The sequence below is a fragment of the Melanerpes formicivorus genome, unplaced genomic scaffold, assembly GCF_026170545.1.
Source record: "Melanerpes formicivorus ecotype bairdi unplaced genomic scaffold, bMelFor1.0.p_v2 SCAF_12, whole genome shotgun sequence".
Classification (NCBI taxonomy): Eukaryota; Metazoa; Chordata; class Aves; order Piciformes; family Picidae; genus Melanerpes; species Melanerpes formicivorus.
Window position 1 is genome coordinate 13,075,939 of NW_027142364.1, and position 23,877 is coordinate 13,099,815.

The 23,877-nt window shown below is 48.0% G+C and overlaps 1 protein-coding gene across 4 annotated transcripts in view; it reads left to right on the top strand.

Moving 5' to 3' along the window:
* Window positions 1-17,460: 17,460 nt before the first annotated feature.
* Window positions 17,461-23,877, top strand: part of ST6GAL1 (ST6 beta-galactoside alpha-2,6-sialyltransferase 1) — a 49,078-nt gene continuing 42,661 nt past the window's right edge. For 2 of the 4 annotated variants that reach the window (XM_068145427.1, XM_068145423.1), the window contains exon 1: window positions 22,950-23,395. The gene's annotated coding sequence lies outside the window, so the exon portion shown is untranslated. Of the gene's footprint in view, window positions 17,562-18,110; window positions 18,547-22,949; window positions 23,396-23,877 lie in introns of those variants that run through there. The other 2 variants (XM_068145425.1, XM_068145426.1) reach the window with 2 other exon arrangements.

Here is a 23,877-nt window from a genome sequence, read left to right on the forward strand (position 1 = left end):
CAGGAATAACTTCTGGCCATAATGGTTTTTCCATTGACTGCAGATTCGATCCAGAGTCACCAGCTCCAGTAACCTCTGCCGTGCATTTGCTGACTCCCTGCTTTTTGCAGCATGATGGATGTGATGTCAGGGCTGTGGGGCAGGCAGGTCAGGTGCTGGCTCACTGGATTTTGGAGCTGTGTTCTTGGTGCAGGACCCCCCTGAACTGTCATTCCATTGCCAGCAAGACTGAGTATTCTCAGGCCAGAAAAGGAGGCTGAGGCGACAACTTATTGCTCTCTGCAACTAGCTGAAAGGAGGTCATAGTGAGGTGGGTGTTGGTCACTTGTCACAAGTCACATCTGATAGCATAAGAGCAAATGACATCAAGTTGCACCAGGAGAGGTTCAGTTTAGACATTAGGAAAAATTATGCAGAAAGTGTTATCAAAGACTGGAATAGGTTGCCCAGGGAAGTGGTTGAATCCCCCTCCCTGGATGTATTTACAAGCCATATAAGCATGGTACTCAAGGTTATAGTGTAGGAGTGGCGCTGGCAGAGTTAGATAATGGTTGGACTTGATGATCTTAAAGGTCTTTTCCAACCATAGTGATTCTGTGATTTAGTCAACCAGTTCTTGCCTGCCTTGCATGCTCAGATTCATGCCTTTGCTTCAAAGCACTGGTGAGGTGCTCAGGGACAACAGTTTGCTTATTCCTTCCCATCATTTAAAAAACCTAATCACTTAGAAGCTAGGACATGATTAATTAAAGGCATTATGAATGTTATATTGCCTATAAAATGAAGTATCACTGTGGAATCTGAATGATGAATATTTCATCAGGAAACTTGAAATCTGATAAAAAAATGATCAGTGTCTGTTTTTCTCTGGGCATTTCGTGGTATAAATCATCATGAAGCACTCTCTGGGAAGTCACAGAGAATGAAACATCCATGACACTTTCGACAGGGCATTTCCTTGTGCTTAGCAGAAAGCTTTTAGGATGGCCATAGGGCTAATGAAAGGCTTATGATGTCTTCAATTATTCATTTTTATAAGTGCTTGTGCTCCTGACTCGAACAGCTGAAACCATGCTGTGACTGGTTTTAGCCATAAATGGTGAGGGGTTTTTAATGGAATCAAATGACTTCACTTCCACTGCAGATTTTGCCTCTCTTCTATTGGAAAAACAATGGTGGTTCACTCTCAGCTATCATAACATTTTATATGTTTCTCTTTCTGGGAAGCACCTTTCCGCCCAGCAGCTGGGTGAGCCAGCAGCCTTCATTCACACTGGGCTGCATCACCTCCCCTGGTGTCTGCCAGGAGGTTTCTGTGGGAGCCAGAGCTGGCAGCTGAGAGCAGACTGGGGACCTGGACACAATGTGCTAAGGAACTTTGGAGCACTGGGTGTGATGCACTCAAAGCGTTGCATTTGCTGCAGTGAGCTGTGTTCACCAGCCACAGAGTGAGCTTCCTCCTCCGTGCCTTGAGCTCAGTCCAGGCTGAGGAAATGCTTCCTCCTGATGCAGACCTGATGTTTCAAAAACCCTTTGCAAATACCCATGCAAAACATGCAGTGGTTTGTGTTGGTGCCCTTGAGCTTTCACTCAGTTGCATCTGGATGCCAGAGACCCTCTGCTCCAGGTACACAGCAGCCATGAGACCCTTAGTGCTGCTCATGTGGGCTTGAGAGAGCTGAGTAGAGGTGTCCACACGGTAACCCTGTGGGACTGGGCTCCCAGACACCAAACCCACAGGCAACCCAGATGTCCTGAATTCTCTTCTGCTCCTGCTGTGTCCCAATAGATGCCCCCCATGCCTCCTACCATGGTCCTCTACTCCAAGGCAGGCCCATGGCCCTTGGGGTGTCCTGACATGCTGGGCTGAGATTCTGCCACCTTGGCATCATTAGTCTCCTCCAGGAAAAGCTGCAGAACTAGACAGGCCGGGGGGGGGGGGGGGGGGGAGTGGGGGGAAGGGGGGAAGTGGGGGAGCAGGTAGTGAAAGCACTTCTATATTAAAACACATTTTTCTGGTGCTCCTTTATAGGTTTCTAACATGATTCATATGTCCCTGCCTGGCCCATCACCCACAGCCAGGCTCTCCCCTTCCTCCCGCTCCTCTCTGCAATGTTTTCTATGGATTAGGTTCAACTGGATAAATTCATCTCCTTTTGTATTTATAATACCTATGAGGGTGGGGTCTTTAACAGAGACCTTTCCTTCTCATTGCTTTGGCAAAGCAAGTAGCAACTCCCCACTGTGTCTCTTCTCAGATGACACAGAGGTTCTCTGAATAGCGAAGAAAGAAAACAAAAAGGATCTAAAACAAAAAGGATCTAAAACAAAAAGGATCTAAGCTGTTTCTTTTTTTTCCTTTCTTTCTTTTTTTTCCCCCATGCAGCTACACATATCCACCTCAGGGACAATTTCTCCCAACATCTTATTCTTTTACTTTTCATGTGGTTTTACCCTTGAAGCACTGCCTGTGAAGCATCCTGCTGCTCACTGGTAGAGGTGGGCACATCAGTTTCCCTTTGACAGGAGGAAAGGAGCAAGAAAGGAGCTTTTTCCTTCCCCACAGCCAAAATGGAAAGATCAAGGCAATTCAAAGAACAAAAGTGAGTCAAAATATGGGTATTCATGGCAGGAAACACCCCAGTACCTCCCGTCTGGGGCTGTAGTGGGCCTGTATTGACTTTACAAGTGGTTCAGCTGAAAGGTGTAAGTGGTTCAGCAGAAGCCATCCATGGACATGATCAAAGCTGCTGACTTGAGGCATGAAGGAGTTCTCATGCCATTGCCTTCTTCTCCCAAGGCAGGGCAGAGCACTGGTGCCTGCTGACCTGGGCTCTTTCCCAGCCTGTCAGCTCTCTGCAGGGAAACCCTTGAGCAAACATCCCACTGGTGGCTTCAGAGGAGACCACGGATGGAGCATGGATGCTGAGATATTGTCAGCTCTCTGCAGGGAAACCCTTGAGCAAACATCCCACTGGTGGCTCCAGAGGAGACCACAGATGGAGCATGGATGCTGAGATATTGCCCATGCGTCTCTGTGCAGTGTTGGCCTGCCTGCCATTAAAGAAGGCTTCACTCACCCCAGTGGGCACCAGCATGAGCAGGTGATGCCGGTGCCATTGCCATTCCCGATGAGCTGCTGCCGGTGTGCCCAGTGGCATGGGGCAGAATCCAGCCCCCCGAGCCCCACAGCTCGTTGTCTCTTGGCTTGCTTTCTGCAAATATTTTTATCCGTGTGAACCACAAATAATCACTTACAGCTTTGCTCTTTGGGTCTGTGATGAGCCTGCAAATGCCTGCGGGTGTTTGCGGGAGATAATCAGGGAGCTTTTGTGCTCAGTGCCTTTGTAGTCCCCCACTCTCTCGCTTTTGTCTCTGGGCTCCGTTCCTCTCCCATCTCCCTCTCAGTGAGTGGTGCCTTTTCTGATACCTCTGAAAATAACTGACTTCGTGGTTTGGTCCTGTTTTATATACTTGTTTCTGGAAATGTAGGAAAGTGGCATCTCTGCATGTGCCCCTCAGTGACTGCTGCTCAGACAGCGTGTGTCTTTGTGACTCAATTAAAAACGTGGCCATGTTTTCCCACCAGACCCTGCCACCATCCTAGCAAAACATTTTCTACCTTGACAGCATTTTCCAGTTCACAAGTGCCAAGTCTTCTGAAGCCTTTCCCTTTGAGACAGGCTGCTCCAGCTACATTGTAATGACTCTGAAATGCAGAACCTTTCTGATGCTCTGAAATGGAGAGAAAGAGAAGCCCCAAGGTAACTCCCAGGCCATTACTCCTCCCAAGCATTTTTCCAAGACTGAGATTACCTGCTTTCTGAATACTCTCCTCATTTGGCAGACCCCCACCACCTCAAATAGGATATGTGAATCTCCATGGCTTTATGGGTGTCTCCTCCTTCCCCAGTCATCTGTGGGGAGGTTTCATAGCTGCTTGTCAACAAGGAGATTTGATCATGATGCATTGTCCTAAAGAAATACTTTTCCTTCTCTGCCCTGATTATTTCACCCAGCTTCTCTGAATTGGTTTGTTACTCTTCTTGCTGTTTTCTACACTGTTTCCAAACAGTGTTTGGTTTCTCCCCCAACTTCTGCATATTCAGTTTGTTACTTGCAGTCAGTCTGGAGCAGAACATGAACCTGACATATTTTCCAGGGCTAGAGGGCAGGCCTTGTGGCTAATGATAGTGCACCTTGTGTATAATGAGATTTTAATAACAGGTAGGTAAGGAAACACTGATGACAGGAGGTGTTAAAGTAGTGTGGGTAGGAACTTGTCTCAGCTGCAGCTTCTCTACGTGAGTGCATCCTGAAGCGGCTGTATGGTGGCCCAGCCTCAGGTACAGAAATCCTCCTGCTTTGTCCCCTTGCAGAGGCTGGGTGCAAAACCTGGTGGTTCAACAACCTTCACATCCAGCCAGTGAGACAGCTGCAGAGGCTGGAAGCCTTTGGTGTGTTTTGGTTTTGGTATTGCTCAGCTCTATTCTCTCCATTTTGGCTGGCTGACTCATCAGCTCCTCTGCAGTCTCTCTTGCTCCTGTACTGGGAAGGTGCTTTCCCAAGAGTGTCCCCTGGAACGTCCCCTCCTCTTTATCTGGGGAAGCCAGACAGTTAGCACTTGCAGCAGAGAGACTGGGGATGCTGCTAAACTCTCTATTTCCAGTTAATCTGGTTTTGAAGGTGGAGGCTTATTGCTAACTCATTGCAATAGATGGAAATTTACCTGTAGTCATTGCTCAGTTACTGTGTTCTCTAAGAACATTGTTAAGATGCTGGAGGTGGTTGAGTCAGCAGACAGCCTTGGAAGTATTCTGTGTATTAGGCAGGCTGGTTAGAATGCCACAACTTCTTCCTACCACCAAGGAGACCCGGGAAAGCTGCACCTGCACCAGCTGCCTTGGAGAGGATGTCAAGCCATCTCCTTAGCACCACACTCTGTATTTGGAAGCTCCCTTTGACTCCAACTCAGGAGGCATCAGAAGGAGCTGTTGCCCCTCCTTGTAATCTAAGGATGGCTGAGTGATGCCCAGCATACCTTGGCATTATCTCCCCTGCCCTTGCCATATTTGTGCTGTGCATTGCTCAGGGCAGAGACCTCATCAAAGGAGGCAAGAGTTCCTTGAGCAAATCTTGTAAGGGAATCTCCTTTGCTGTTGGTGAAATGCCCTGAGCCATTTGTCCCTTCTGTATAGAGCACCACCAGACTCCTCTTCCCTGTACACTGTGCAAGGGTGATTTATTTTTGGTTTCTTGGTTCTGCAAACCAGCCTTGCCACTTGCACACATGGCAGCTCTGCCCACAGATAAGCTCTGTCCCGGCCTGCCTTCTGCCCATTTCCTGCCTTACTGCTTGGGGTGGATTTAGCCCAAAGTATTTCCTGCAAGCTGCTGTTTCTGCCCTCTTTCAGCATGCTCCTGTGGTTTCCATGCTGTTTTGCTGTGATATCACCCTGCCTTCCCACCCAGTCACGCAGCCCCTATCATTCCTGTGCTGCGGATGCTGCTCCATTCCAGAGGCACTTTTCTATGTTTTAGGAGGAATATTCTGGCAAACTGTTCCTCCCTATTAACTTTCTGAGCTCATTACAACCAGAGTGAAGGACTCCCTTGTCCTTCTGAAGATCACATTCAATTTTGCTGTCTCTCTGCTGTGTATAAAAGCTTTTCCACAGGTTTCCTGACCCTCTTATTTCTTCTAAATCCAATGAAGTTTAGTTTAATCTATGATCACAGTATCTTTTTAATCCACGTGGCACAGTATGATAACCTGTTTGTTGCTCTCCACTTAACTTTTGGACAGAACTACTGCCTCTGATTTGGAGGTGTTGAGTATCTTCCCTTTGCGGCTCCATCTGCCTCCTCGAAAAGCCAAAGGTTTTGCTTAAATTTTTCCAGCTGTCACAGGTACTTTAGGAGCCTGATGTGGATAAAATTTTACTACTCTCTTTATATAGCCCCACATTATCTACCCACCTGTTTCCATCTTCCGTGTTTAGACCCACACCTTGGGTACCACCCAGCATTATGATCACCGGGAAGGACTTTGCACTGGGATTAGGGTTAGTCATTAATATAATAAAGGGGAAGATTTGCACATTTATCTCAGGCTTCTGCCAATAAAATAACAACAAATGCTCTAAACCTGAACTACCTTTCAGCTGGAGCCTTCAGGCATTTTCAGTCCAAACCTCTTGCAGATGGGGCTGCGAGCAACAGTGCCCACCTATAAATCCATCCATATGGATCTTTACTAACCCTGGCCCTTTTGCCGCACTTCTGTGAGTACAGGGATGTGCCTGAAGGAATAAGGCCAACCACTGAAGGTGGCCTTTGCCCAACACATTCAAGAAGGCTTGAGAAAAGCTTCACTTTTCTTCCAAGAGAGGTGCTATCGAGGCCATCTCCCTGTTTCCAAATGGACACATGAAGGGCACTCAGGGGTCTATCCTGCTGCTGTGTGGCAAATTCTGCTGACTAGACACCTGGAGGTGTTTAAGAAAAGACTGTATGAGGCACTTAGTGCCATGGTCTAGTTGGTTAGATAGGGTTGGGTGACCGGTTTGACTTGATGATCTTGGAGGTGTCTTCCAACCTGGTTGATTCTGTATGTGACATCCTCCCCTTGGGGATATTTGGCTTCACCAGCCCCTGCAGTAAAGCAGGGGCTGAATGTTTTGCTGGGGGACAGTGAGGGATGCACCCTGCCATTGTGGAAACAGGAAGCAGCGAGAGGCTAAATCTGTTTTTACAGCTCAGTTGGCTATTGAGAAAACAGTTTTCTGCTGTTCTTATCTCATAGCAAGACTTTTGCTTCCTGTGTCACTGTAGGTAATGCAGAAATTGTCTTCCCTTGTGAACCTCATTTCCTTGAGATCTTTTCTCAATTCACAACTTCCCCTTCACACCCTCTTATGTAAGCAGCTCTCGGGTCATGTCCTGTTCTAAAGCCATATTTTAGAAAAGAAGAGATGCAGGAGATGTGGGCACCAGTATCCCTGGTTATCCACTCCCTTTCAGAGCTGAGGTATTTGTAGATTTGCAGTTTGTGTCTGTACAGCAGCAGATGGAATAAAGCTCCAGAACAGGTGGAGAGGACAGTTACCATGAACAAAGTCTTATCTGCATCAGCTAATGTGTTGAGAGGAGACCCTGGGTTGGGGCCAGCACACCTTACCATGCTGACATCATGCACACCCATAAGGACAGACTGCTCCTGTGGCAGGTCCATGGGCAGACCAGAATAGTCAGGCTTGGCCTAAGCTTTTCTCTTAAGTGCTTAGAAGCATGTATTTATTCTTCTCTGGCCAAGGGGGCTTTCTAACCAAATAATGGTGATGAAAGATTGAAGACAAAGGAAGGCTGTGTTCCCTGTTCTCTGAGCCAGGCAGCCTGCAAGGGCAGATTTTCTACCCCTCCCTTTTAATTAGAAAGTTAGTCACAGAACTATCTTTTGGGGAGAATCCTTGTCCCTTGGAATCTTGTGTTTGTGCAGACATGCCAAGAGGGTTAGTGAGGAGCATCTGATCAGAGCTGGGAGCTCTGATCGGACATCAGATGGTCTGACATCACTTGTAGCACCTGGATCCACGTCACTGGTCTCCTTCCTCCTTCTTTCAGATTCACGAGCCATGTCCCTGACAGGAGATGATCTTTCAAATGGCAGTCCCTAACTCAGGATGAGCTGTGCAGATTTTGCAGGGATCACAAGTGTGGGGATAATGGCTGGCATAGGGTCAGCATGATCTCTTTCCTTGCCTTAATGGTGCCTCCACACAAGTCGCTTGGAGAGTGTACTGCCTTTGCTGCCATCCTGCCCTCACAAGCCGGAGGAGAGGACTTGCCATATGAAGTATGCATATTTCTATGTCAGCTGTATGACTGTGGGAAACATGAGGAGGGAGTGAGCTTGGAGGACATCAAGCTTCTGAGCTGGCCATAATGGTACTCATGCCTGCCAAGCCTGGAGAATCACTGCTTCACACTAGAGAGGCATTAGGCCTATATCATTGACAGAAATTTTGTGCCAGTGATTCTGCCCATGCCTAGACGCAGGGCCATTCTGAGGCTGAAATGGGCCAAGAGAAAGCAGTAGAAGCCAGAGTAGGCAAGAGGTACCCTATTTCACAGGGCAGGGGAGACATTTTTGAGGAGCCTGCCATTTCAGAAGTGCTTCAGAAAGCAATAGGGTGGTGAGAGGCAGGCATAAAAACAGTATGGAGAAGGGTTATGTAGTATGGAGATAGGATCAAGCCATAAACAGTTGAGAAACTAATGGTGAGTGAGTAAAGAAAGCAAAAAGTTTCAGAGACATGAGAGAGGCACCTTGCAACACAGTGAGGACACAGGGCTTGAAGCATCCCTTGTTAGAGGAAGTGGGAAATATGATTAAAGAGAGAGAAGGTTCCTCTAACACCTATAGAGACAATTAAGGTCTTAAGTGCATGAAAGGTAAACCCTGACATGGTACTAAAATCAAAACATATCAAGCAAGCACAGGCCAAGCAAGACCCACCCAAAAACTGCTGAAAGAAAATAGGTACAGCAACCATGGAGAAATATGATCCTGAACATCCACATGCAGGTAGAGTTATTATTAACACTATGAAAACTTGAGGGGAAAGTAATTGGGCCAGTCTTGCAGAAAGCAATGGGTGAGAGAAAGGCTGTTTTAAGAATAGGCTGAAGGTCCCCTGATGCTTCAGTGGCTGGAGAGTGGAATAGGAATTAAGCAAGGAATGGAAGATGTTTAGCCATTTCTCTCATCTTTAGAAAGATCTATCTTACAGTTTCCAAGGAGGGATTACAGTGAAAGCAGCAGCAATTGTCCAGTGCTCCTAGTGTGATAATTGCAACCAGAGATGCAGGGTGGGTGGCTCCTGAGGTGTTCATCAAGTTGGAAAGGAGATATATTTAAGTTGACACCAAAAGGAGATGGTCCCTTTGTCTGATCTTCGATGTTGTGTTTAAACTTTCAGCATCACGTGGTCCCTTCTCTCTGAGAAAGTCCTCTCTGTGTGAAAGCTGTTGAGGAGGATGCAAGACACACCTTGCCCTACCATAGATCTGGCAAAGCTGAGCTGGCAGCTACAAGTGGGGTGACAAAGACCAAAGGGTTGTTGCTTCAAACAAAGGTGTGCAACTGCTCTGCAGGTGTGGCTGTTGGCAAACAGCTAGTTCTGCTGTACAGCTAAAGTAAGGGGGATGGCAACAAGGTTGTGCTTTGAAGACAACCCTCCATGCCAAAGGACAGTCAAGACAGGCAATTTGAACAAGTAACCACACCAGCCATCAGATAAGGTAGCTTAGAAAAAGCTCTCTGTAAAGCAAAGGGACCTTTGTGCCCTGCTGGTCACACCAGTGCTCTGCTGTCCTGCCTTTACTATCACAGTAGCAGATTCTGTTTCTCCTGCACCTCAATATTACTTGGAAAGTTGTGCTTGAGCATTCTGCACAAAAGCAGCAAGGTGTTAAGGGCCACCAATGGAGAAGAGTCTGTGTGAATGCTTGGGAGACATCCACAAAGCCTCATTTAAAACCATCTAAAGTAAATGGGCCAGGCAAGGTGTGCTTAGGAGGAAGCAGGGCTGTGTCCCAAGGGCTTTGCTTGTGACTGCATTTTTGCAAAATACCCCAGGGTTGGAACAAATCACTGTCCAGAAACTCCCACGCATGTGTTATCAACCAGGGACAGCTTTATTTGCCCTGACTCCTTATTTTTCTGGGATCACATGGCCAGAGAAGAATCCTGTATATGTTTTCCTTCAACAGCATAAACACCATTTATCTCTTGCCTCAGCTGCATGCTTCCCAGTGAGCTGTGGATCCCCAGAGCTGTCTGGTGCTTTGAAGCATACCATACTGCACTGTGAGTGCTCCGGTGCTGGTGCTCACCGTGCAGAACCTCAATGGAATTCAGCAGCACTCCCCTGCAGCCAGCTACTAGAGCTTTCCTCTGCACCTTGAATCCTCTTACACCAACACAGGGAATGATCCCTCCCAGTGCCCGAGCAACCTGGATGCAGCTGATCCCTCCTCATCCTCCCCTGCAGTATCTCCTCACCCTCTTTGGGAAGAATGGAATTGTGGAGGGATGTGGGAGGGTCAAGTGTGCACTAAGGAGCACAAAGACTAGAGCCTGCAAAATCTCTTTGCTTGCTTCAGTGCAAGGTCAGGCAGATTTGGGCTGATTTTGCACTGAAGCAAACTGAGGGCTGCTCTCTGGGCTTGGCTGGGGATGCAGGCAGTGGTGGGGACAGGCTGTGGCTCTTCCTGTCCAGCCATGGCCTGATGGAGCAGGGAGCAGCACAAGTGACTGCAAAAATCAATATATTATTTGTCCAAGTGTGGATTACTGTAATGAAAGTGAAGTTTGGGGGCTAGTTTCAACCAAAGTATGACTGGGGACCACTGATGGTCACATCTGAGGCGTGACAGCTGCATTCTTGTGCCTGCAGTGAAGGACAGCTCTTCTGCAGGCAGGAAACCTTTAAAGGATGGCCACTGACCTCTCGTGACCCAAAGGAATGGATATTGCCCATGTAATGGCTTCAGGCAACTGCACTCTTCCGGCTAGCCTGAAAAAAAAATGAGCATCCCTGGGAAATAAAACAGAGCTCTGCAAGGAGGAGTGTCTTGCCTGTGAGCATGGGCTGGGGAACTCTGCTCTTGTCCAGGGAAGTTCCTTTCACTCATCCTTGACCTCCCAGACTGTTGGCTGCAACCCAAGAAGGAAGACATCCTCCTCTTCCAGAACAATGATGGGGCCACAGCATGCCTCACCTCCAGAAAATGAGTTTGTGAAAAATTACCAGTCCTCTCCCATCCCCTTCTGCTCATAACAACTACACATGGGAAAACCTGACTACCTCCTGCTGCTGCCTTGGGAGGCTCATGGCTTGCAGGGTAGGTGAGCCTGGACTTTATTCCAGAATTACTGCATTGCTTTACATGTTTTAGGAGGCATTTTAAAGATGTTTCAATTGCATTTTGAATTTAACCACTCTGTAATTTTTGTTTGGTTGGTTTGATGGTGTTTTTGTTTTGTTTTGTTTTGTTGGGTTTGGTTGTTTTTTTGAGGACAGAAGGTTCTGTGGCGCTAGCAAGAACCTCATATCCCCCTGCTGAAGTTGTGTAACCTGCCTGATCCTTTTCTGCAGAAAATTAGTTTCTTCTTTTCTCAGAAAATTAAGGGGTTTAGATTTAGCTTTCTTAGAAAGGTTAACCTACTTCCCGCCCCCCCTCTGTCCCCCCCCCCCCCCTTCTTTTTTTTAAACCATAATCAAGGTACTAAGAAGGTGTGGGGGGGGAGGGGGCATGGGAGAGGGGAAAGTCATTCATGTAATCTCATTTTGCTAAACTTTTAAGTATATTAATGCCTTTCTTACCTAAATAATACTCTGTGTCATTTCTTCTCCATTTTATACTTGCAAGGAGCTGCAGACATTAGCAGCATACATAACCATGTTAAGATGCTCATTGCAGGAATCATTCTAGGTGCTAATTGTTCAGATTTGAGCTGTCTGAAGAAAAGAGGAAATACTGCCTGTAGTTGGAGAGCCACTGAGTTTTAACATCACACCAAAGGGATTGGAGCAATTTTTCTCATCTATGTGTTTCTGTGCATCATGATCTGGCTTTGGAATAACCTCTTCCTACACCAGTCTCTGAAGAAGCTGGGAGCAAGCAGGGCTGTGTTACCTCTCTGCATGCATACTTTGCTCCACTTCACTGCTGTGCCTACAGGAGTGCTGGAAAACAATAATCACAGCCTAGTGAGGTTATACAACAGTACACATGGGGTTGTACTGCAGTCAGGGCATGGCATGGTGCCCTGAAGGCAAGGAACTGATGTGGTCAGTTACCCTGACCAAACCATACCTGAGAAAAACAAGCTCCTATGAACTGCTTTACTGGGTTTTGCTCATGCCATTCATTTAAAGGACAGATCTTGCAATAAATCCAGCCCTCTGCCAGACCCTGGCAAATCTTGCTGTCTGGACAGATTCAAGAGTGAATGCTGCCATTAACACATTCTGAGTATTTAAACTTGTACCTTCCACTTGTACTTTGACTCCTTCTGGCGTGCACAGAATCAAACAGGACCACTCCCCATGACAGGCAGCTGAGCAGATATATTTCCCCAGTGAGCCATGTCCCAGCTCAAGATCTTTGGATCCTTTCTCTGTCAGGAAAAAGGAAGATGCAAGTTCAGAGGTTGTTGTACCATCCTGAACTCTTTCCTTGTGCAGATAGAAGATGGAGAAGAAAAAATGTGACCCATAGGCTGCTGGGATCCATGCTAACCCAGGCAGAATTCTGGATCTGAGTGAGATTTTGCTTTCTTCTATGTGTGGCAACTCAGTGACATAGACTTTTCCAACAACAAAAAAAATGGATCTGCCTTTTTCATCTGTGGCTGTGTGTGCACTTGCATCTGTGATGCTGTCTGCAACTGGATTTTGAGACAATGAAACCTGCTTAATTGCTGCTGTGTGCATATGCTGCACATGTGCCAGCAGGGATTAGGCATCCTCCCTCTGCTGTTGCTGCCTGAGGTCTGCCATTTCTCTACCAGCCAAATGTGTCATATTTTTATTGAATAGCAACATCCCAACACTAACAACGAATAAATACAACACAGGCATAATGAATCATGGGCTCTGGTAGACTTGCTCAGCCCTAGGAGACTGGAGCTGGCCAAGGGATGAAACACTGTGGCCTAACTCTTGTTTTTCTTCACTTTTGCCTGGAAAGTCCACCCACGGGAATTCAGAAAACAAGACTCATCCTGCCTGTGCAAGAATCCAGGATCCTGAACAGGCTGGGAGGAGGAGTGCCTCTGGGGGGGCAAGGGGCCTGAGTGGCATTGTTCCCTACTTTACCCAGTGTCATTCTCTGAGGAGGGGGCTGGCTGCTGCTGCTGCCTGGGGCAGACTGGAGAGGGGTTGGCTGGGCATTGGGTTTACCAAGAAGGCAATGGTCAGCACAGTGCCTGACAGGCTGAACATGGGCTGATAACAACAGCCCCAACAAGAAAAACAACTGAAACAGAGGGGTACAAACAGAAGTACACCTGTGTGTGCCATCCAACTTTTTCTCTCCACTCAGAGCAGGGTAGGCTGCAGGACAGACACTGAAGATAAAGCCTGCCTGGAAAGGATCCAGAGATGGGCAGCAAGAAGGATGGAGGACTTGGAAACATGAGCTATGAGGGCAGACTGAGCAAACTGGCATAGGTTAACCCAGGGGAAGGAAGACCAGGGAGACTAGTTAAGCCTGTAAGTATATAAAAAACTAGCAGGGAATAAGGCAGTAAATTGTTCTCTCACTGGGAGTAGGGGAAAATGACAATAATATTTTTGAAATAATATTGAAAGGAATTTTACAATTGTATAATAAATAAGCCCTGGAAAAGAAACAGGTTGGGATATCTTCACCAACAGGTGGTCAGGCAAACCTCTGTCAAGAATGCAGGTCTGGGCAGCAAGGATAAACAATGTGGATGTTTGAAGTTGCCTTAATTCCAGTATTTTTTGTTTAGGTGGTTTCACTGTGCTGAAACCAGGAGCTTCAGGAGAAAACTTCTGCCCTTGCAGGGGGTGAGGGTACTTATGCATGTCACAACCATGGTGGGACTTCTGCACAGCTGGTCTGCCCAGCATGTGTGGTTTCCCTGCGATTCAAGGAAATCCAGGTTAGGCAATTGAGATATTAAAGCTTTAATCAAAGAGTTAAGGAACTGAGGATGTGACAAAATATTGTTTTGATGTAGAAGCCGCCTTTATGGGCCTTTCAGTAAAGAAGGCTTTGAGGAAGATTCCTTTTAACAGCCCCATAAAAGAATTATCTATTGTTCCTGAACTTCTAATAATAGCAGGCATGGAGCATAAATATTAATCTCTTCATTGAGCAGCTGAGTGCTTGTCTGCAACATTTCCAGTGATGCACAGTTAGGTGTGCCCTGTCCCCACCAAGACAGTCATGACTTGAAGTCACATGAATATAGCCATGGGGGCAAAGGTGTCAGCCAGCAAACTACAGACCTGCCTTCTCCCTTCTGATAAAGCCACCAAGGTGACTGGAAATTGAACCCAATGGAGAATCAGTAATGCTGGGGCTGTTCAGTCTGCAGAAGAGAAGGCTCTGAGGTGACCTAATTGTGGCCTTCCAGTATCTGAAGGGGGCCTACAGGAAGGCTGGGGAAGGACTTCTCAGGATCTCAGGTAGTGATAGGACTAGGGGGAATGGAATGAAGCTAGAGGTGGGGAGATTCAGGCTAGATGTGAGGAGGAGGTTCTTCACCATGAGAGTGGTGAAACCCTGGAATGTGTTGTCCAGGGAGGTGGTCGAGGCCCCGTCCCTGGGGGTGTTTAAAAGCAGGCTGGATGAGGCTCTGGCCAGCCTGATCTAGTGTGGGGTGTCCCTGCCCATGGCAGGGGGGTTGGAACTAGATGATCCTTGTGGTCCCTTCCAACCCTGAATGAACCTATGAAACTATGAAACTATGACATGCAGCAGCAGCTACTCTCTCTCTCTGCTGGCTATTGGGTCCTTCCCCACTGGTGTCCAGGAGCAGGTGTGGAAGGTGTCAGTGGAGGAGTCCTCTGCAAGGTTGCTGCATTCTACAGTTCTGCACATTTTATCCTGCCCTCACTCAAGAATCCTTGGACTGGGCTGGGACAGGACAAGGATGTTCTAGGACAAATGCCTTCTTTTTATGGTGCTCCTCTTTTGAGGCTGGCCATCTCTTTAGAGTGACAAATGGATAGGAGTGACTCTGACTCTCAGAGCTTACCCTGAAACTCCTTGTTCTTCTGCAGTGTAGGAAAAAATGACTTGGATGAAGATGCTGATGCCAGCTTTGTTCCCCAGAAAGAAGCATCACTGGAAGGTAGGAGTCATGAGCCTGAAAAAGCCAGCACAGCTCAGCGCATCCCTCCAGAATTTGGATGCTCTCCCTCACTCCCTCTGTGGTCTCCTCTGCTGCCTGCCTCAGGGTATGGCAAGGCAAATGGGTGAGGTTCACCCTGCAGAGGTTCCTGGGCTCCAGCAAAGATTGCTTTTCGTTATGTGCAGTTTTTGTAAGAGTTTCCATAGGTAGGGGAAGGTTTCCCTCCACCATGGGTGGTCCCTCTTCAGGCACCGTCATGGTCTGAAACCTCAATACAGTGAGAGAGGAGGGATGAACATTGTTAGGATGTGAGTGGGGAGCATTTGCAGTGGTTTGGGGGTGTCTGTACCATCCAGGCAGGTGAAGTTATGATCCTTTCTGCAAGCAGGGCAGCACAAGGGGATTCTGAGACAGAGCTGAGGGCCAGTGATCAGAGTAATTCTGCAAGAATGGAGTGGCTGGAGAGAGGCAGAAAGGGAGACTGTGTGTTACTAATCTGGAGCCCCCAGGGGAGAGGGCAGCAAGCTGTTGTCCAGCTCCTTGCACTGACAGCAGGTACCTATCTCTATGCAGTCTAAGTGCAAAAGGATAGGGAAGATGCTCAGTGAAGGATTTCAACTCAGGCTAAGCTCTTTCTGAGCAAACATCCATATAAACACACCACAATTAGTGGTAAGTGTGGGCTGGCCAGCTGCCTGTCTCACTTATGACCCTATTCAGGAGAGCTACAGGAACTTATCTGCCTTCAGGTTCAGTGTATATCTGAAGGTTTAACCAGCCTTTAAGTGCTGGGAAATGCCCTAAAACATTTTGTCTGTGCAGGAAACTGTTTGCCTGCTGTGAAACCTCAGCTCCAGTGTTGATGCTCCAAGAACAGTGCTCTCAACCAAGGGTACTGAAGGGCACAGGGTCCTATATGGAAACCCAGTTAGGACCCAAGCCCTGCACCCTAGCCATACCCAAACAAGCAGACTCTGCCTTCCTGATTCTTCTGGGCAGTCCATCAAACTGCTTGTGGGGAGCACCCTATCCAGCCCCTCTGCAGTGGGCGAGAGGCACTGAGAAGCAGCTGCATTGTACACAAAAGCTGAGTCTCCCACTTCAGTTATCCCCCAGGTGCCTGGCTCAGACTGGTACCAGTATGGGAGCACCTGGAGAGAGCACAGTGCTGCAATGTGAGCCTGCATTCCGCAATAGCACTGCGGGTTACTTCTATTCTGGGGGCTTATTTAAAAATACTTTATGTGTCCTTGCAGATGTTTCATCTCCTCTGACGTCGGAGAGCCCTTGGGAAGACTCCAGTGGGAGTGGAGAAGTTCATGTGCAGGGAAACAGCACCTGCTGTGCAGTAATGCACAGGGAGATGACAAATCTGGACACGAACTTGCAGGACATTACCTCAGACCAGGACCTGACTCCTTTCAAGGTAGAAAAACATGAATACACACCAGAAATGGTTTGCTTGCTCTTTCAGTGGAGCAGTGGAAGCACAGCAGCTGGGACTGGTATGGTGTCCAGCAGCTCTGATTGCCCCACTATGAGCAGGACCCTTGTTTTGGCTTGTGTGGCCAAGGTCTCTCCAGCTCCCAAGTTCAAGTTTTAGGATGACAATAATCATGTTAGCTTGCCTGGAGCCTAACTAGTACATAACTTGGCAAAACATATTTGCACACACTGATCCCTCCTTGTGCTTGTACGTTCAACAGTGAAACAGAAAAGGCTTAAAGCCTGAACCTAGTCTAAGCCAGAAGGTAGCTGTAAGCCCTGTGTTCTGTGCCACTCTGTGTTCCATGCCACTTTGTATTCCGTGCCACTGGTAGCTTCTTGGGCATGTGCCCAGCACCAGTTCTGGAACTGGCCCTGATGGAGCAGTAGGCCATGACATGGCACATTGGGACATGGTTTAGCATGCATGGCAGTATTAGGTTGACAATTGGCCTTATTAATCTTAGGATTCTTTTCCAGCCTTAATTATTCTAGGACTCAAAATAAGGTGCTAGGGGAAGTTGCCTGCATCTTTCTAGTGAAGTACTGATGTGTCTGCATGGTATATTCAAAATAAGGCCATAACAGTGGGGCTAGGAGCTCTACTGGAGCTAACTTCTCTCTGTGTTTTGTAATAGGAATGCGATTGCTTTTGCGGTATTTCCAGAAGCAGCTCCCCAAAGGCGGGTGGGCATGGGATGGTGCACTTGCACCCAGGGGCGTCTGCAGGGGGACGGGCAAACTTTATCCCTTCTGAGTACTCCAGAGAGCATCACCCGCTCCACCGGAACCCTGTCACCCGTCACGCGTCAACGTTAACGGCTTCCCGGGCCGAGGACACCTCCGTTACCGCGGGTCGTGGGCAGGTAGGTGCGGGTGAAGAGGGTCCCCGGGGGAGGAACGCTCGGAGTCTGCTGCGCCGTTTCTCTCCTCCGCAGCTCTGCAATGGCGAGAAGAGGGGGACAATGATGGTAAGGATGATGTCGTGGCGCTGCTGCCCTGGGGCACCCTTACCCGGCGCGGGGGCTGCTTGCCCCGTCCCCGCTGAGGCAGCCGGGCTGGCAACGGCACCTCCCCCAGCACGGCAGCCCCGGCCCGGCCCCGACACAGCGCCGCGCGGGGGAGCGGCGCTTAAATGCCTCGGCCGCGGCGGCAACAAAGGCGGGCGGCGGCGGTAGCGGTGAGTGAAGGACCGGGCGGACCGGGCCGGGGCCGGCGGGGGCGCAGGTGCCACAGCGGGAATGGGAAGGGCTGTGCAGCCCCCAGGCCAGGCTCTCGGGGGTCTTGGGACGGCTGGGCCGAGGGGTGCCCCAAGAGCGGCGGGAGGAATGGAGCGAGCGACACGGGCGCTGCCTCTGCCTCGCTGACAAGTGCCAGCTCCGCTTCTTAACTTTATTAATTCCTGTAATTGCTATTTTTTCATCCTCGTAATCTCCTAAATACAAACTTTAAAGCGGTTGCTGCTCATGGCCGGGGTTGCCTGGGCTTCTCATCCCCCCTGCCTCGGCTGCACACCTCGGAGGTTCCCGGGCTCCTCTTCCCGGGGAGGGAAGCGGCGGGGCTCCGGTCCAGGTCCCAGCGGAGCTTTGCCAGCAGAAAAGCCAGTCGGTGTTGGCTGCCGAACCTGCCCAGTGCCGGTACCGGGAGAGGACGGGCGGGCGATGAGGCAGATAAGGTACTGTGTACCTCCAGCCCTCTGCTCTGCTCTGCCTGTGCTGGCTCTTCTCTTGGATGGAGCTAATCCTTGCTACAGATCGCACGGATCCACGAGGTGTAGCGAGGGCAAGACCCTGTGGGGCATTTTAGGAGTAGCTAGGTGGGTTGTAATAACTCGCAGCAGGTCAGGCAGCAGAAAGGCAAAATAATGTGTAACGTGTGCACTGTGTTACCATGCACTGGTGTTTCCTTTCGGGGCACATCTTGGTTGCTGTATTTACAACACGCCCCCATGCAAAAATTTCGACTGTGGAAGTGGAACTGGCGAAGCAGAGGAATGGAAGCTGCTGCTGGTCGATGCTGTGTCCATAACTGCCGTCTGCAACGGGATCTAATCACTGATAGTGTCTAAACAAAAATATCAGAGAGTGAGAAGGTGCCATCGTGGGGCAACTGGATGTAGCAGGAGCTTTTCTTGGCTACGAGGGAGTGAGAAACCAGAGCTGCCTGTGAGTCTAGCTTGCAGTGTGTGACTCCCACCTTAGTGGCACACTCACCAGTCTGTGCTTGCCTAAAAGGCTGGTAGCTAACCTGACAGGATTTTATAACCCTCTTTACACGAGGCATTGTGGAGTCATTTTCCTGAGCCGGGATAATGTGAGAGCGTGATGATGCACACCTGCACCATGCTCCTGCTCTCAGGGAGGGTAAGTGGAAGGAGACCCCAGCAGTGTGGGGCATGCTTACCTAAAGTGTTTTATTTTGGGGGAAAGGGACAGCTCTCTGTCCTCATCTTTTACTGCAAAACAAGGTTATTTGCCTTGATCATGTGTCTTCATCTGCTGGGGTCCAGGAGAAGATAAGGTTATGTGCACACGCCCCATGCACTTCATAACCATACCTTTTTGCCTCGGTCAAAGTGTCAGGGAAAGTTTAGGTGAAGCTTTGAGTAACTGAGGAGCTCATACAGACATAAGTGATGCTGAATACTCCCCAGGAGGAAGAATATTCCCAGGAAAAATCTTCCCCGGAAGGCTCCTGGGATAGAGGCCAAGAGTGTCTAATGAGGCAAACTTTTCCTGTTAGCTGAAGCTTTTGCTGTTGAAGGGTGAGGGCTTAAGGGACTGGAGTCAGCATGTATGGGGACCTCAAGGGCAGGCAGCCTTTCTCCAGGTCTCCTCTGCTCTGGGCAGCTGATCTCCTTGTGTCTGCATAAGCTGCTGCTATGGAGGTGATGCAGGTGCTGAGTCTAGAGAAATCATCCTGGTTTAGCTAATAAATTGGTTTGCTGCTGGAAGTGATAGCGCTGCAGACAAACAGCTCCACAGTGCTGAGGTGTGTGTGCACAGGGAGCTCCAGTGCAGGGACAGGACAGCTGTGCAGGGCTGCAGCTTGGCTCTTGACAAATTTATCGACTGTCTGCCTTTCCTTCATTTTTTGGTTGCTTACTTTAGGTAGGCAAAATACTATGGAAGGAGCTTGGTTTGGGGCTGAGTTCATACACAGATAACGTGGGCTCTGTGAGCATATCATGGGGTCCTCTGCCTCAATGTGTGCCTCTAACAAAAGTGGTGGCTGGCCAGAAAATGGAGATAGATACCCTGTGCAGAGAGCTGCCACATTGTCAGAGGTGCTGCAGTGCTCAGCTGTGTGTGCATGTGTCACTTGCTGAATAGCAAATGTGAGGCTGCGTTTCAGAAACCAGGAAGACAAATGGTCATCTCTACCTCATTTCTGCACAAATAAATATTTGTTGATGAGGCCTTGATAAGCAGGCTGTTTGCTCTGGTGGCTACTGTTTGTTTGCAAATACTCTGTAACTCGGTTAAAGCCAAGTGGCAGTAATGTTGTTTACTGAGACCTAATTTTCTAGGAACAAAATAGGCAAGTACTTAAATCTTGTTTTGAAGCGTTTGCTGGCAGAATGTTCTGTTGCAGGAGCTGGAAATGCATAGGAGGAATTAGAGGTGCCAGTATGAGTTGGCCATGGGTGGTCCAAAAAATGGCAAAGCAGATGCAGGTGATAATGTTTCATATCTTTAACTCTGTCCTTGAGACTGTGGTGCAAGAGGAACTTGACTGCAGAAGCAGATTACTGTAAATCCAGGGGCTTACCTCCCTGCCCACCTCTGGCAGCCCACTGCTGAAGGGCAGCCCATTGCTGAAGGTAGTGTGTGCACAGCCACCCACACACATATCTAAGCCACAGGCACTTGGGAAGTGCACGTCTCTCCCTGCTTCTGTGTTGCTCCAGGCTGGAGGAAGCAGAGGATGGTAATGGGTGCTGGGTGAAATCCATGCAGGTTATCTTCCTTTGCTCTGAGGCTGGGCTGGTGCAGAAAAGTTGCTCAAACTCAAGTTCTTCCATCTCCTGTGCTTTTCTAGACCCACTTGCTCTGTTGCATTGCCAGCTTTTGAAAAGGCAGAAATGATGCACAGCAGTCATGGTCCTTCTCTGTTTCCACAGGAGAGGCTCAGTGGTGTTCACAGCTCTCGGTGAAAATGTCATTTGCCTGTTTCCAAGTCAGCATTCATAAAGATCACGATAAAAGATCTGACAAAATTGTTTTGATGATCTTCTCTAAAATGCACAGACCTTTCCTACAGCTCTCAGATCTTGCTAGAGTGATGTAAATCACAATCCTGCACAGGATTAGCAATCAAAGAGCATTATGAATCAATCTGATACTTTGTCCTAACCATAGCCCTTCTTAGATTGCTGACCTACATATTACAGCTTTCACTGTAACTGCTCGCTGAAGTTGGGTTTTGTTGTGGTGTGTAAGGTGTTCCAGCTGCTGGAGTTCTTTGTTTGAAAAACGTTTTCATTGGAGTTATGTAGAGACTGACTAAAACTCCTGGTGACTTCAGATGTGCTTGAGGTCTGTGCTACTTGACTGGTAACATGCTGTGAAGTGTGAAATAAATGGTGCCTTTGACTGCTCCTTTAATTACAATTGTGGTGATTAAAAAAAGTAGAAGATGAAACGAGATCCTTTCAGTATAAAGTGCTCTTAGATGTTTAGCCAGCAGGATTCATTGTTATCAGATGCTCTAATCACTTGTGTGATTAAAAACCTTGAAAAGAGCTATCTGTAGGAGCTGCTTGCTTATAGGTAAAAATGAAGGTTCGTTATCTTCCCAAAATTTGCACAAGCAGTTCAGCTTGCAGTCAGATGTGAACTCAAAACTTCCTCCATAGAATCCCACCCTGAGGTTCACTGGTGGTACCAATGTGAATGTGCATCTGCTTGTTCCACTCACAGGCAAGTTTTTCTATTCATTTCAGGAGTAATGAGATGAACAATGGTAAAAAGTAGAGTCCAGAATTGTATCTGCAAAGCGCTGACTTAGTTGTTTTAAGGCAGCACTTAAGCCTGTTTCACTAATTCCTACCTATTTTTGTGACTTCTGCTCAGCAAGATAGGTCCCTGGGAAGCAATGAAATGTAGGTGAACCAATGCCCCTTTGCTTCCTGACATGCTTCTTGTTGTGTTCACTGATGTCAGGTTTGGTGAAGGTCATTCCAAGTGGAGTGTATATAGCAGCATGTTCACCCCACAGATCTTGGGTATTAAATCTGGTCCTGTGAGCCACTAGGAGCTCATTTGTGAAACTAGTAACAGGACTGTGTGACTGAGCATCCCTCTGCAATCTAAGAGCTCTATCTTCTGGTTTTTGTCTCAGCAGGTCCCAAGTGGTGCCTTTGCCAAGCTTGGCTTTGTCAGTCATGTAGCAGCAGCATTTAGAAGTTGCTTCTGCCTTAGGTTCTTGGCTTGAGATGTCTCTGAACTTGCAACTCTGCTATGCTAGCAAGTTGACAGATGATCTTTAAATATTTGCTGATGACCTGTTGCTCAGAAGTCACCACAACCTCTGTCCTCAAACAAAGGTTGCACAGAAAGCTGCAACACATCCTCTTGCTGCTGCTTCTAATCATTCCAAAAAAGGTCTCTCTGTGAGATCTTTAACACAAAAATGTCACGGAATATCCCCGCCTTTTACCAACAGGGTGCCGAGGGGCAGGGAGGCCTCTGCTGGTTTAGATTTACTCCTGGGCCCCAGATGCCTTTGCCTTAGAATAGTGTGTCTGGACAGACAGAAGCAGAAAGCTCCTTGCCAGATTGTGAACATCTCTGTGTACTCCTGATGTGTTTCCTTTGCAAAGTGGCAGCTACTGAAAATGAACTGAGCAAAGCTGCTTGCTGGCACATACCTCTGTGCTGCTGCAGCAAGCAGAGAACCCAAACACATCCAGCTGAGGATGCCAGCCTATTGCTCAGTATGTTGCATACTGATCCTCCAGCAGCCCCTGTGGTACCGGCAGACGTGTTTGTCACCCAGCCTGGTCTTGTTCCGGAGGTTTTTGGGGGTGAGAGAAGCTGGAAGCAAGCTAACACTCTCCTCATGAGTATTGCATCCATCCCTGCTTACCACAGAGGAAGCAGTTTGCGTTTTCAACTGTAAAATTTTCCACAAAAGTAGAAGTTCTTGACAGCAGTGATTAATTTTTTTAATATGCATGATGGCTTGCCCTTTGTAAGACAGCATTTGCTGGTTAGAAAACCAGAGGGCTTCAGATCAGCCTGGCTGTGATCACTGGCTTTTCTGCAGATGCTCTGCCTGTGCCAGCACAGTCCCTGGTCTGTGGGGAGGGTGTGCTGACATTCAGCAGGGTGGAATGATGGTAGGAATTGTAGTGGCCATCTTGCAGCAATGGTAGCTTTCAAAAATGGATCTCCTGGGGACTGGTGGAGATCCATGGTCCTGGTTTTCCCCCTTCAGTTGACTAATCTCAAGGAGCTGCTTTTCATCTGGAAATAATGTTTAATTCTCAATACCAGAGTAATGAGGGGTTTGTGTTCTCTAAATTCATGTGTGAGACAGAGTCCTCAAGAAGCACCATGAGTGTAGAGCTCCTGATGCCTTCTAAACAGAATGGCTTGGGCACAGAGCATCTGAAAGAAAGACACTTACTTTGTGTTTTAAACCAATAAATAGAAATCTTATCTAATCACTCAGAGGAAACACTGTCCTGCCCCAAGTTGCATTGCCCAGCTAGACTGAGTGTGAGCCTTTGTGAGCTAAGTTAGGATGTTGTATTTATTTATGTGGTTGGATGTTGTTGTGTTGGGTTTGGGTGAGGGGTTTTGTGGCTTTCTTTTTTTTGGTTGTGTTTTTTTTTTTTCTCCTTCCTTTTCCTTTTCTAGGAAAAACATAAAAGAGTGACCATTTGTGCCTTAACAAATTCCTTCCAGAGCTTGACAGCATATATGATATGGCATCTGTAACTCTGCTTAGGAAGTTGTCTTGCATCTTTCAGCATGAAACACATGGTGGAGGGGAACCTCTTCCCCAGTAAGTGACATGCTTTCACTTACCTCCAGCAAACACTGCAGGGGCAGATTTCAGTGGGAAAGAGATGAGATTCAGGCTAAGGGAGCAGAAGCAGAGATGAAGGAAATCATCCCAAAGATGTGGTTTAGTATAGGAGACAGGAGGATTTCTGCAGGCAAAAGTTGGGTTGATAGAAGCAAGTGTTGCTTGTGCCTGTAATCTAAAAGCATATTTGGAGAGATGTGAGAGTGGAAAAGAAGCAACAGCAGTACTGCAAGGACAGTTAATTCAAGAATGACTTGTGTGATAGGCTTTCTGCTCATGATACAAAGTGGGGACTGAGGAGTCATTGGCATTTTTAGGCTCTTGAAATGTCATTTGTGTTTAAGGAACAGCCATCTTGAGTCTGTCAAAATGAGCAGCTCGCCTGTGGGGTGAGGAGGCTGAAAAGGTGACGGAGACGTGGCTTTGAGCAGAGGCCCCATGTGTTGTGTACGTGGACT